We start from the raw sequence: 14,945 nt of genomic DNA, 5'->3' as shown, positions 1-14,945 counted from the left end.
TCCCAGAAAAGTATTCATCGGGTGGTTATTTCCAATAAAAGTATGGCAATTTTCCAATGTTACTAGAAATAATACTGGATTCTCTGAAAAACACTCATGGAGCGTATACAGGACAAAAATGTAAGGGTTTCCCTAATTAACAGCCCGACGATTAGAAGTGTTTGCTCGCATGATGTCAAAGGTTGCACGCGGAGATTGAGAGCTTGATAAACTTTATGAAGAATTAGACGTACACCACTTTCTAAGATAAAAATCTCGGAAAAAACGCGGGCAGGGGATAATCCGAAAATTTAATCAGGCTTCGATATTTGTAATAAACAGTCATCATCTTGTCTATGCAATGAATTCTCCTCCGACTTCGCAACTGTTGCTACATGTAGGTACCGAGAGAGATAAGTCATGTGACACAAACATGACCTCTTTTGATCGATTTTTTTATAGCAATGGTATTCCTTGACAATTGCAATGTTTTGAGAAGGATTTGAAGCAAAATTATGATAAATTAACTAGTTTGAATATGTAATATGTTTTTAGTCCAAATATATCATCAAATCACCCAGTTTGTATATCTTTAAAAATTGGCCTATGATTCTTATAACGATAAGCCGTACATACATGTACATGTAGGTTGGTTATTATGAGGGAGAGTTACTTGGACTGTATGACAACAGATGTTGTAAGTAGAAAGTCAGTGATGATGATCTGACAACAGATGTGATGATGACCAGATGTAGAAATGATTAGTTGTTTTATTTGTTATTTAACAATCAACATGTGATATACGACCATTAACTGACTGACCTCTAGTCACATCCAGTATTTAACACTTGACTTATTTTATAACTGATCACCACCCCCATCAGGCTTCCATCACACAAGTTACAAATCATAATTTTTCAGATATAATGAAAGATCAATCTAGTTTGTGAAACAAAAGGAAATGGGGTTTAAACATACATTATACAAGAGCTAAATCTGCCTATTGCAGGTCTTTCTTTAGGCCTGAAATGTTATATAAATTTATTTTTTAGACATTATTTACACGACAAGCCTATAATCAACTCTATAGTGGGGGGTTGGATGGCTGAATGGTTAGCACATGCGTGCTGTATCATAAGGTCTGTCATTGAGTCAACTGGCATGGTTTCGAATCACCGGTGGTATGTGACAAGGAGTAGGGTCGCCTGTCCAACCTCGTGGGTTTTCTCTGGGTCCTCCCACTGCTAAAGACCCCTACCCACAAGCGAATTATAGAAATAAAATTGAACCATGTGTTAGTCTCTCTCTCAACTCTATACACCAATATGGTGTGGATGTAAATGGATTAAAATCGCCATTTAATGATTTAATTTAAAAATGGAGTCGAATCAAGATTGAGTCTTGTAAAAAAAGTACATATACAATTACTACACTAATCTATGCCACAACTTTTTCAAAACCTCAAACAGAGATAACTTTACTCAGAACAAAGTGATTTGAATGAAATTTTCAATATATAAATTTTGAATTATGTATTTTAGAACTACATGTATCATAGCAAGAACAGCCAGCTCTTTATCTAAATCTTGCATACATGTAATCTATCTTAAACCCCTTTTGATTCCATTCCATTGAATTATTTCTCAATAAAGGTTTGTGGGACGTCCTTAGTCAAGCTCCATCAAACCCTACCAATGGTCAAAATATATCATTCCTCCAGATGATAATCAGACCAGCCAACTGCCCAGCTGACATGTCGTCATTGACAACCTCTCAACACGACCATCTCACAGATACCAACAAACAAAGGGACATAACAAACAACTCACACTTAACGTGTTCCCCCTCATTTCTCCCTTTTATATCTCTATAAAAGATATTGGCGTAAATAATGAGCGAAGGGGATAATGTCGTTATATTGGGGTCTGCCGAAAGCTTGACCGACCATTCACAATCTTAATCTAACTTGGTTTCATTGGTTCTCATATCAAATAGAACAGAACATTGAATCCAATCTTCTTCAAATCCTGGTCTTGATTCCTTCAAAATGTAAACCCTTTCATGTCTTTGTAGCCGACCCTTTACTTAAAATTTGCCTTAATTACAAAGCTCTACCCTCAAAAAGAGCCTCAGGTTATAAATGTAGGGAGTGAATGGAAGAGCCATCAAATTTTAACCATCAATACAATAAGTCTGATCTGATGGTTTGAGTAACAATAGACCTAATTAGTAAAACCTGTTTAAATTATCTTCATCTCACCAAGGTGATAAAATTAACACACGTCAACATCACATTCATTATCTTTAGTGAGAATTTAAATAATACATTTCACCAACTGAACAATGCTCACCTGAACCCCATCATTAATATCATTAGCATTTGGCAAACAATGGTTGCACCATCATTCAATCTTTTATCTGCCTGATAATTTAAATAATAACTAACCAGTATATACTGAAGTCATTACATGTATTAACCGATAGTTTAATTCCATATTTAGACCTATCAATAAGAGCGAAATATCATTATTTTTATTAACTGATAATTTAAATAATAACTGATTTTAATGATGATCCTAAAGATAACATATGGATATCATCATGCAGGTAACATGTGGAAACAATATACTGTACATGAAAATTGTGTTTACAGTGGTATATGTACATCTAGAAAAGGGATGAAACTGATCGTTTCGTTACAATACAAAAATGCATACTAAATATATAAGACAGACAAATATGAGGCCAGTATAAACATACATTATGCAAAAGCTAAATCTACCTATTGCAGGTCTTTCTTTAGGCCTGAAATGTTATCTAAATTATTAATTAGCATCACTAGCCTTCACTGTTTTTTGGATTAGGTTCCGATTTCATGTTTGATTTCCATTCATAATTTAATCATGAAATGGATAATCGAGACTATGTGTTTTATCATACTGACTTTAGTAATCATGATCAAGGCTAGGCCGAAAATTCAATCACTAAAATCTGGGTTCAGGCTGGATCAATTTGACGGAACTTTCAGCAAATTATCCCTTTACAGTATCTTGTTTTTAACTATTATAGTGAGAACTGCCAGCTCTTTATCTAATCTCCTATAATGTATCATTTAGCACTGCTTGTGATTCTGCTTTAAACTGGCCTTGTATATTTTAGACTTATTATACAGAAACATGCCCAAAACTTAACATAGATTAACTAGACTATACCTTATATCACTGCAGCCCCTGAGTTATTTCTATGAAGTAAGGTCTACATACCTACAACATACATATCATATACATACAAGATCATCCTCCTAGTCTAGAACCATTAAATATATATCCTTCCAAATTATTAGGATAAACAGTTACCATACAATGAACAGATCAGCTTGTTTTAGAACAAAAATCTGTAAGAGATCTGCTTGTCTTATGTACATGTATATAAAACAGATGACACTGCTGTCTTATTAAATAAACTACTGTAGGACAAGCTAGATAAATCAATATGTATGTCTACTATTATTAAATTAACCCATGTACATGTAGCTTGATATTAATATTAATAAAAAATGGTTAAGAAAAACAAATTATAGAATTTAATTTCCAACAAGTGCAAAATACAACATTAATAATTAATTCATATAATTAATTATTAATATATATTAATTTAATTTAATTACCAGTAAGTGTAATATACAACATTAATCAATTCCTGCAATTAATTACTGATTAAATTCCTGATTACCACAGTGTATACCAGTGATTTTCAACCAGTGTGCCGCAAAATTTATAACGGCACACTATATGTAAATGCAAAAAAAACATGTGATCCCAATTGAGTATTCACTGGCAATGGTAAGTTCATATAGCTGTCATTCTATGTGTCTATGACTAGTCTGTGTCTGCCGTCTATGACTTGCCATGTTTTTATTTTACAAAATTCAAATAATTTTCATATATATTTAGCCAGATGTGGCGCTATTTTTTCATGTGTTCCAAGGTGTGCCATGGGCAAGAAAAGGTTGAGAACCACTGGTGTATACTGTATACCCAATATGATTTTATTAATTCGGGGGGTTGGGATGATCTAGTAGTCTAGAGTGTTGCGGCCGGTTCCAGCTCTAGATGGACCTGGCAATCCCAGGTCTTGGGGCATTGCCCAAATGCCCAGTACATCCCTACTTATGATCAATATATTAGCCCTTTAAGTTTTGACTAGTAATACAGTGTTGACATCTATATGATATATTGTTGTATAATGACCGGTATGATTGATATGTATAATTATACTATCACTATTTCCTATTGATATATACACCTAGTACAACACACCTTGTGTAAATATACATAAACTAATACCAATTATCATCAATTACATACACTTCACGATATTCATATTCGCTCGCCTTATTTCCAACTATTGAACAATCTCTAATTTTTCAGGGATTCATCCACAGTAAAATATACTTAAACTGATTATTTCACCTTTTTACTCATAAAAACCAAAACATAACATCAATTAGTATATAAATCTCCTGAAGTTAAATCGTGTTTTGTTATTTGTTATTCGTCGTTGTTTATTTTTGTCAATCAAATTATCTTCTTTATTTAATTAGCTTATAAGACGGGTGCCTTATAAGTGAATGCTAAGAAATGAAATGGAGTTTAATGTCCTACTGTTCTGCATCGACTGGGGTAATGAAGACGGGCATACGCCATACAGAGGCCTACTCTTATATCAAATTCCAACTGTTAAGGCTTCTCTTACATGTACGTGCACACTGACAAGGGGGAACCTAGCCAGAAAAGGCAGATGAATAAATTGTTTAAAGAAATATTGGTTACATTCATAATTCATGGCTGGATATAATATACTGTAACCATTTTATAAAATGTAGTAATATATTGGTAATTTCATTTTTCATGAATATCAAGCATTAAATTTCCCTTTTATCTTTCTAAATATTATACAAATTAAATGTATCATTACGGATAATTAACCATTAATTTGGGTGATTAAATGGTCAAGTCAAAATTCAATTACCAGGTAACCATATTTCTACCAATTAATCACATACATTTGCAAGTATAATTAAAATTTGTTTCTGGAGTGACTATAGTACACTGCATGGTGTATGCTCATCTTTATCAGCCCTGTCGTTGCAGACACCAAGCCCCAGAACAATAAGACATTAATGGGCATATGGCCCCATTCTTTGGAACATTAAATGGATCTAACAGAACATATTAAAATGTAATATGAATTTATATAAAGTGATTTATATTCAATTTTAAAAAAAAAAAAATATTGTTATTTCTAATCATTAATACTTTCGGTGAAATACGTGAACAACAGTCATTTACTACTGCTTAGTCCATTCTACACAGGTTTTTAAATTATCATTTTGTTGTTTGTGAATCAGCCATTACTTATGATTACTTCCGTATTATCTTGTAGGATGTTTTTTTATGTTTTGATTACAAATAGTTCCCAATACCATAAGGTACTGCATGATTGATGTTCTGATTTTAAAATGTTAATTGTGTCTGATATATTGGATATTAGGATCCCATATTATCATGGAAAGACTGATTGAATTTTAATTCGTGTTTTTAATTTCGAATATTATGGAAAATATTGAGTTAGAGGTTTAGCTTGTTTTAACCCCATTTCATTTCATGTGCAGGTATACATATCGAGTACAATGAAAATAAAGGAAACGAAAATAACATCTACTTTTAATTTAACTGATTGATACTGACTTATTAGATTTTGAGGCTAGATACAAAGCAATCCACCCTATAATAAAATAGTGGAGCACATGTTTGTCACGGTATTAATATAATCAAAGATAATAAAATATGAGATTAATATCAGTTTACAACTCTTGTACTAACATATAAACTGTATTAAATACATTTATTAATTGAACTATGGTCATTTATGCTCTGGTATAACAAAGGAACGTTTAACAAATGCTACATTGTACATGTTCGATTCATTCATTTTCTATCTTTTGTAAATTTATGACTTTTGGTCAGTCTATATAAGTCAATATTTGAATATCAATATACAGTAATTGTTGTGTATGTGTCATGGGATTGCCCGCTACTCTAAAGCATTTCTCCAACAGTACAACTAACACAAATATATTCTAACGTTTGTTACTGTTCAACTTATTGGTCCTCATACAAATATATTCTAACGTTTGTTACTGTTCAACTTATTGAATTCAAAGATTAACAGTAACTAGAAATCTAAAAATCAAATATTGGACCAGCATTCATATAATGACGTACAGTCAAATCGGCATGACAACCAGTGAAGAGGTGGGGTGGGTGTGGCTTTGGGCGGTAGCTATACACCACAATTTCAACATGTACCAAATTTAACTGCCATGGGTAAAAATGTTCCTATGAAAAGCTGATGTTAAAGTTGATATAAATATGAATGTAATGTAAAAAATTTACCCATTGAATGATTCCTCTCCCGCTTTCTTTATCAAATTCAAATCACATTATTTCATATCCCGACCTAATTGTGTGAGTCTACTTTAATCCTTTTCACATGTATAATACAAATGTTTCTTTATAAGTTGATAACTTTGATCTAGGACAACATAATTTTACCATTCTCACAAAAACTCACGGTAGAGTCTTCTTATCAAGAAGAGAGAGCCAAGCTTTTGTGTTTTTGTGACCTCGCTGTGTGTATTATCAGCAGACTAAACTAACAGGGGTAAATATGACAGACCCACGCTAAACCTCGAATGTCACCGATATAAAACGTAATAAAAGTCGAGAGTGTACGATATAAAATGTAATAACAAATCGACCACTGATATAATCATATATGTAAAGAATATGAAAAGAGTTACCGTATTCACAGTGTTTGAACGTGACTTTGTATCCATGAAATCAATTTCTATAGCCTGGTTCTTAGGTAAACTCATTGGTTGTTTAATAAAGATTAGCAAAACTATCATCATTTAATAAATTGATGAATCAATTTCATTCGAGATTAAAGCAAGAACTTGGCCGTGTACATCTTTAGATCTTAAAATAATGTTTTTACCTGACATTTTTAACATTGTCAGTGACAGGACAGGTGCCAAGATGTCCAGGCTTGCAGTTAAAGTAGGCTATACAACTATATAGCTGTTAGAGAAAAAATTATTTAATTAAACATGCATTATGCAAGAGCTAAATCTGCCTATTGCAGGTCTTTCTTTAGGCCTGAAATGTTTTCTAAAGTATTAATTAGACATTAATTAACTGATTCAGGCCTTAATCAACTCTCGATGGCATCAGATTTCTCCGATATTAAATAGATAAGAATGGTTCAGCGATACTTTGATTTAATCAAATATGGAGGACCGAGACTTAGCTTCGATCAACCAGTACGGTGGTTGAAATTATTGCACACGTCTGTCAAACCTTCAAAGGCTAACATCTTCGCTTGCAATGGAGTAATTTGAATGAAATTTTCAAATTATTCATTTTACATCATCTACTTTCGAACTATTATAGCAAGAATGGCAAGTTCTTTATCTAAATCTTACATAATATATCTTTAACTTAAAGGGCAAATCCGGATTATATTTAATTTGCTGAATAAAAAGGCTTAATTCTGTGTTAAATACCACTAAAATCCTCTATCTTATGGCCGAGCAACTCACTCAATATATGTGATCTGTTTCAGACAACTTAAAGGAGCTAAATCGCTAATATTTGGGACCTAGAAATTGACCCAAATGGGTCGCAACGCATATAATAATGTAATCTGATTGTATATAAACTGATTTACATTCAATTGTTTCCGTTTTGACTCTTAATTTCAAATCAGTTATGTCCAGCGAAATACGGCCTGTGTCTCAACCCTATAGCAATTTCTAGCGTCTGGCTATTCCAGTCTATTGAGCAGGCTCTCCAGTTGAATATGTCAAGCCTCGTTCAATCTGGTCACTTGTTGCAAATGACGCTAAAATGCACTATGGTACAGGATTCGTGTACCAATGGTAAAATGTTTATTTTGTCTTAAATATTAGATATCAGAAGCCTGTCTTTTCTTGGTAAGATCGCAACATCAATGTTGATTTAAATTGACAAATAATTCATATTTTCAACGTGTATGACTTTTGATGATATTGAGTTAGAGACTTAGCTACTTTAAGGCGACCCTACGGCTACGCCTTGTCGCATACAAGCGGAGGATCGTCATTTTGATACTAAAATGTTTTTCTATTATCACATGTGTAATGCTAGAGTGTAGAATTTTGCCTGGACGGCGGCGTTTATGCCTACGCAATTCATCAACTGTCAAGGCTTTTTTTTAACATGCACACCAATGTTTATTGGAAAAAAAAATATAAGATTACTTTGCATGGTGTCTTAACAAGATTTACGACAATGTTACCGTACTGTCGATTTGTACTAGGTGATCTATAAATAAACATGGCCGATAGAAGTTGACAAGTCGTTAAAACTAAATCTAAACAGAGAGTCAAGTAGAGGAAACACGAGTAATCTGTACGATGATCGAGGAACGCTATGGTTACGTCTGGAAGGACCTGTTGATTTTTTTACTTATTAAGGGTTTGTTAGAATAGTGATATAGGACTCGAATCACGTTGAGTAAATATTACCAGAGAGCAAACATTAGAAACGACGACGGCAGCCTGTGATCTAAATACGATAAATACTTCAATTATAGACGGCTGCCATGTTGACTCAGTGATTACATCAGAGGATTAAAGAGATATGAAATGAAGTTAAACGTAATGATGCACCATTTGCATATGTTGTTAAAATATTCAATTTCTTATAACTTGATCCATGCTAATATGTACTTAGATTGATTATTTAACATTTAATTAAGAAAATAAAATCAATTCTATTCTTCTTAAAGATGCATTATATTAAGATTTAGATAAATTATGAGAGGAGAGAGAGAGAGCTAGAGAGAGAGAGAGAGAGAGCTAGAGAGAGGGAGAGAGAGAGAGGTGTAACTTTCACTCTACACAAACTAGGTCATTTCGGGACTAACATATGGTTCAATTTTATTTCAATAATTCGTTTGTGCATAGGGGTCTTTAGCAGTGGGAGGAAACCGGAGAACAGTTGTCTTCTGACAGTATAATTCTCAGAAATATGGATATACCGGTACATGTATGTCATTGGATAGATTACACTACTTCTTGAAGAATGAAAATGTCCTCTGATTGAGCAACTCTTGAAGAAGGGATATGTCCTCTGGCAGAGCAACTCTTCAAGGATATGGTGATCCTCTAACAGAGCAACTCTTGAAGGATATGGATGTCCCCTGACAGAGCAACTCTTGAAGAAGGGATATGTCCTCTGACAGAGCAACTCTTGAAGGCTATGGATGTTCTCTGACAAAGCAACTCTGTAAGTACTGTAAGTACATTACCTCACATTTCATTGGCAGATAGCCTTGGAGTGGCTTGGACACATGACCTTCATGTATGATCAACTGTAAATTAACATCAGAAAATGGCTGTATCAATGAATTCTTAACTATAACATATGGCATGAGCTTTCTTTGACATAATTCTAAGGGGCAATTTGGAAGGACACCTCTGGAAAATCAATCTTGGGGAGAGAAAAAAAGGTTATGGTACCGTACTGCAACTCTTTTAGTTTAATGACACCATTCAATTTCTATCCCTTCTCTATCTATTAATGTACATATGTTCCCATTGATTAAAGGGCAAAATGTAAGAAAGGCCATTGGCCTAATTTTCAACCCTTTTGAAATAAAGTTATTATTATTATCATTATTATTATTACAATTAAACAACCTTCAAATAGAATAACACTTACAGAGCTGGATTAAGTTTGTATGAGATCCATGACTTTATAAGACAAGATGTTTATTGTATCAAAACATGCATACACGCTTAAACATAGTCACATACATTTAATAATACACATTACATAGACAACATATATACATACAAAAAGTATAGTAAATGTATGTACCGGTATATAGTATATGGTTGATAGATATCTGTAGGCCTACTGTAGATTTATCTGCCACAAACAAAAATACATCATAATAAATGGTACAAAATGGTTTTTGAACTAATTTCAGGTCCCTTTTTATATTGGGCCCTCAGAAGCCCACCCCCCTCCAATCCTTGCCCTCCCCTACCCCTCCCTGCCCTCCCCTATTCTACCCCACACATACACACACTCTTTAATCCAGCCCTATATAACCGTGTTTGTTTTTGTTTTTTGTTTTTTTTTTTGGGGGGGGGGGGAGATTGAAAAAGCTTTCATTTTGAGTAAACTATATTCTGCATCCTATGAGATGCCTCTTGCACAGTCTAAAAGTTTCCTGTTTGATTGGGGTGTGGGTCTAGTGGTTTATTGTATGCGCGTGAACCAGAATAATATGGAGATAGATTCACCACTTTTACGTGGCAAGGAGTGGGGTTGCCTGTCCACTCTCGTGGGTTTTCTCCCACTGCTAACGATCCCTAGGCGCATGCAAATTATTGAAATAAAATTGAACCATATGTTAGTCCCGAAATGACCTAGTTTGTGTCGAGTGGACGTTAAACCCCACTTCTCTGTCTACTTTTTCTTTGAAATTTGCTTCCGGAATTAAACTTATTTATGCACACAACTAAACACGGCGTGTTGGCCTTTAAAGGCCATAAATATAATCAGTGATCGGTTTATCCCATAAATAACACTGACTTTAACCAAGTCTCACCTTACAAATAGTCGAAACATCACGAACACCCATCACACAGCCAGAACACAGAAGTTATATGCCGAAGTTACTCGATTGAAACTGTACAACGAACTCTTGAAATTAGGATAGGACGATCTGTTTCGAAATAGTGAAATACGCTGTAATTTTCAGTATCCACATAAAATAAACATCCCCTTACCTTCTAAAACGTTGTCGTCATATTTTTTAATTATTTTGAGACAGGTAAAATGCTTCTGGATCACCCACGGTAGCCAATAAGTTCACTCCGACATTTTTCAGCCAACACACTGAAATGGCTGTGTCACGTGATGTAAACAAAACACCACGAAACGCATGTTTTCGATAAACATCAAAGGGCTTTATACGACGAGTCTCCGACGCGAACTGATTGGTCGTGAGAAGAGGTTGGATCATGGAGTCCCGCCCACTATCAAAAGGGCGTCTTCGATGTTTTGTCGCTGAATTTGCGGCGAAATGCGAAAAACAATACATTCATTGATTTATGATAACTTCTGTGAACAATTGTTACGGTTCGGCAAAAATTAAACACGTTAGTGTTTTGGACAAGATTTAGAGAGTAACTTATCACTGTAATCAAGTAGGGTTTTGTCGCTAATCGGGGCGAACATCAGGCCGTATATAAATAGTTATTGTTAAATAATTAGACACCCCTTTAAGCGGCGTATTTGTGAAAAACATATTATCTCAAATCAGCAACAAGTCTCAAATTTTCTACCTTGATTTTGTTTTTTGTAAAAATGTGTTAAACTTTAAATCAAAAAGATGGCGACTACGATATTTTAAGCTGGCTGGTACGCGGCGACGCTATCCGTGATCTGAAACATTCGCATTATATGACAAGAATTCCACATGTCTCCCAAGCTACTAATCGCAGTAATTTATAGCTTGCGTGTTAAAAATTAATTCACTTTAAATTGTTGAGCTGCCACGAATTCACTACATACTCGCTAGTACAGAATACATTTCTACATACCACATCTAAACCTGTTAAAAAAAGGAGCTAGTGCATATATAATATGTATGTCTGTTTCTTTACTTGTAAAAATTGATATTGTATTTTTGTCGGATTATCCCCATAAAACGAAATAAGAAATTTCATATTATGTTAGTCGTTCAAACGGGACGAAAGACCGAGGTCCCGTCTAGGCTACACATTGACGAGCGTGTAAAAGATCTCTTGGTAGTCAGGACCCCTACAGGGGGGGGGGGGGGTTATGGCGCATATGCCCTGAGCGATACTTCTTTGGAGGGGGGGGGGGGGGCAAATTATCTAATGTTTAAAGGGGGACCCTCTGAATATTTATGAGTTGAGATGGCAAATGACCGAAGTTCGCTTCCTTTAACGTGTAAACCAGTTCATATTTCAGTAAATATAGAGGGGTAGAATGATGATTTTTCCAAGATATATTATAACGTTTTTCGATCAAATGGAGAGTTGAAGGGAAAATAAATATAACAATTTTACATATAAGTTGATTTTATACATATAGTTATTTAGATAAAGTGTTAAAAGTGTAAAGAAAAAAATGTATTTAATCTCCGAGGCCCGGTGTACAGACATTGGCGTGCACGTAAAAGAACCCCCGACAGCTGATGTAATGCGATATAAAAGTAGGCCGTATAATAGCAAGGTGCTTGATTTCCCTCATCGAATACTATGAATTATGGCGTATGTCGGTCTTGATTAGCCCAGTCGGTGCAGAAAAGTAAGACATTAAACCCCATTTCATTTCATAACGGGGGTTGGATGGCCGAATGGTTAGCGCGTGCGCTGCATCATAAGGTCTGTCATTGGGTCTACTTGTGTGGTTTCGATTCCCCGGTTATACGTGACAAGGAGCAGGGTCACCTGTCCAACCTCGTGGGTTTTCTCCGTGTCCTCCGGTTTTCCTCCCACTGCTAAAGACCCCTACGCGCAAACGAATTATTGAAATAAAATTAAACCATATGTTAGTCCCGAAATAACGAGCGGACATTAAACCCCATTTCTCTCTTATTTCATATCATTTCTTTGAGAGCGAAACGGCGTCGGAAACGCTAAAATATAAACCATACCATTGAAGGATTTACCACGTTTTACGGACGCTAATGTTGGATTCAGTATTTTAATGTTTATATAAAAAGAAAATATAACTGTTCATGCCATGCTTTGATCAGGAAATCCATACGCCACTGATATTTTATTATAAAAAATGTAACATTTATGTGATTCGTGGATTATGCACGAAATGCAAATATTTGGTTTCCGTGATTCTTTCAATATAAAAAACATTCTGAATGTTAGTCTCTAATAAACGTTTAGAATAATAAGAAAGTCCGCTTTGAATAAAGAAATGAAATGAAATAGGGTTTTACTGTTCTGCTCCGCCCTGCTCCGACTGGGGGCGGGGGGGGGGGGTAACGCGTGCACGTTGGATCATGCGGTCTGTCATTGAGTCAGGTGGAGTGATTCCGATTCCCCGCTTGTACGTGACAAGAAATAGGGTCGCCTGCCCAACCTCGTGGGTTTTTCCGGGTCTACTGGTTTCCCCCACTATTAACGACCCTTACGCGCACGTGAATTAATGAAATGAAATTGAAACATATATTAGTTCCGAAATGACCTAGTTTGTGACGAGTGGATGTTAAATCTCATGTCTCTCCGTCCCTCCCTGCTCCGACTGGGTTAATGAAGGCGGTGTTGAAGGCCTAGTGGCGTGTAGATAGAGGGTGTGGTCACAGGAATCTGACCTTCTATCCGTATATATGCATAGACCATGTCCAATTAGACAATGTAATGTAAACCTCGCAGTCGTTGCTTCAGGAACATGGTGGGGTATGGTTGATATGTCCCTCCCTTTGGCGCGTCAATATATTGGTTATACACAAGATATGTCAAAACTGATTTGATTAATAAATAATATGCTATTTTAGTGGATATTTATCTTCAAAAATCCGTTTATGCCCTTAATATCAATTTAACTAACTTTTAAAAATCCTGACCATGTATTGTGACCTCGGCCAAGAACGGGATCGAACCCGTGACCTCCAGACAAGCCACCCAGCGTCTTACTCACTTAGCCACCGGGGCTCCAGACTCAATGACAGTATTTTCACTAAAGATTAAGGAGACCGCAGTACTTTTAGTAATTGTACTGTAACACACTAACACTATTTATGGAATAACAATTACTGGATTATTAACACACGACGTTTCGACGATGATACTCTCGATCACCAGATGAAAATACGTGTAATGATTTATGGAGTTCTCGTCAACTTCCATCTTCGCAACAGCTGTGTTTTAGCAAAGATGGGCGGACGATTTCCTAACCAGCGCCAACCTCTTGCAAATATTCCGACAAAACGTTTTAAATATAAGTAAATTATACTAATCACCTCTCTGCTATTGATAAATACGGAAACTGCATGATCAAAGGCTCTCTTATGAATGGATGGTTCATAAAAAAATGGTTTTATTTGTTAGGGCTGGTAACATGTTTCGGAAATAAATACCCAAACTAAATAGATAAACTACCATGAATGGAATATAAAAAAAAGACTTAATTTAATAAATATATACTGCCACAAACTATAAGGGTGCCCTTGTCAATAAAAAGAAGCAAACTCCATTGAATTAATGGATTTCCTATCCTGAATAATTTTCACGAGAGCTGATATAAAATATTCAATGAGTTTAAGGCATTGATAACTTGTATCTCGTTTGTTTGTTGTTCTTTGCGATCATTGTTCCCGGTCATTGTTCCCGGACATTGTTCCCTTAATGCACGTTCTTTACAAACGAACACAATAACAAACGGACAATCTTTCATTTTTATTTGCCATCCATTTTCTTGTGGTTAATTCGGCGAGAAAAGAAAAATACAACAGATATTGAACTGGTTTCTATCAAGTTCTTTGGCTGGGGCGATTGGTCTATTGTCCGACCGGAAAGGTCAAAGTTTATTTACTCAGTAAAGACCCCCAGAAATGTCCAGTTAATATCTGTAACTAATTCCCTTCTCTTTGAGGACCAGTATGCGGTCAGTCTCTCCATTCCTTCATCCCCATTATCCTCCACCCTACCTACTCGCACCTGCTTGCCAGATGTTTGCAGCGCGTGAGGTGCGCGTGACCGGCAACTTAAAAGGTGTCCGTGTGAAATTTAAATTGGTAATTAGCACGCGGTATGGAATATTTAACATCTTTTTAAATCTGCCGTCATTGAAAGGATT

At 35.3% G+C, this 14,945-nt stretch overlaps 1 protein-coding gene across 5 annotated transcripts in view; it reads right to left on the bottom strand.

Annotated features, from left to right (window-relative positions):
* The window catches only part of LOC126807946 (insulin-like growth factor-binding protein complex acid labile subunit), a 52,479-nt gene extending 41,417 nt beyond the window's left edge, over positions 1 to 11,062 (bottom strand). Inside the window, exons 1-2 of one of the 5 annotated variants that reach the window (XM_056103358.1) lie at positions 10,889 to 11,037; positions 3,192 to 3,242 (exon numbers count right to left, since the gene is read on the bottom strand). The gene's annotated coding sequence lies outside the window, so the exon portion shown is untranslated. Of the gene's footprint in view, positions 1 to 3,191; positions 3,243 to 6,437; positions 6,695 to 10,888 lie in introns of those variants that run through there. The other 4 variants (XR_008789282.1, XR_007674230.2, XM_050532882.2 and 1 more) reach the window with 4 other exon arrangements.
* Between the last annotated feature and the right edge of the window lie 3,883 nt (positions 11,063 to 14,945).

Source organism: Patella vulgata, chromosome 9, assembly GCF_932274485.2.
Source record: "Patella vulgata chromosome 9, xgPatVulg1.2, whole genome shotgun sequence".
Classification (NCBI taxonomy): domain Eukaryota; kingdom Metazoa; phylum Mollusca; class Gastropoda; family Patellidae; genus Patella; species Patella vulgata.
The sequence above is the reverse complement of the archived record's forward strand: the minus strand, read 5'-3'. Positions and strand labels throughout refer to the sequence as shown.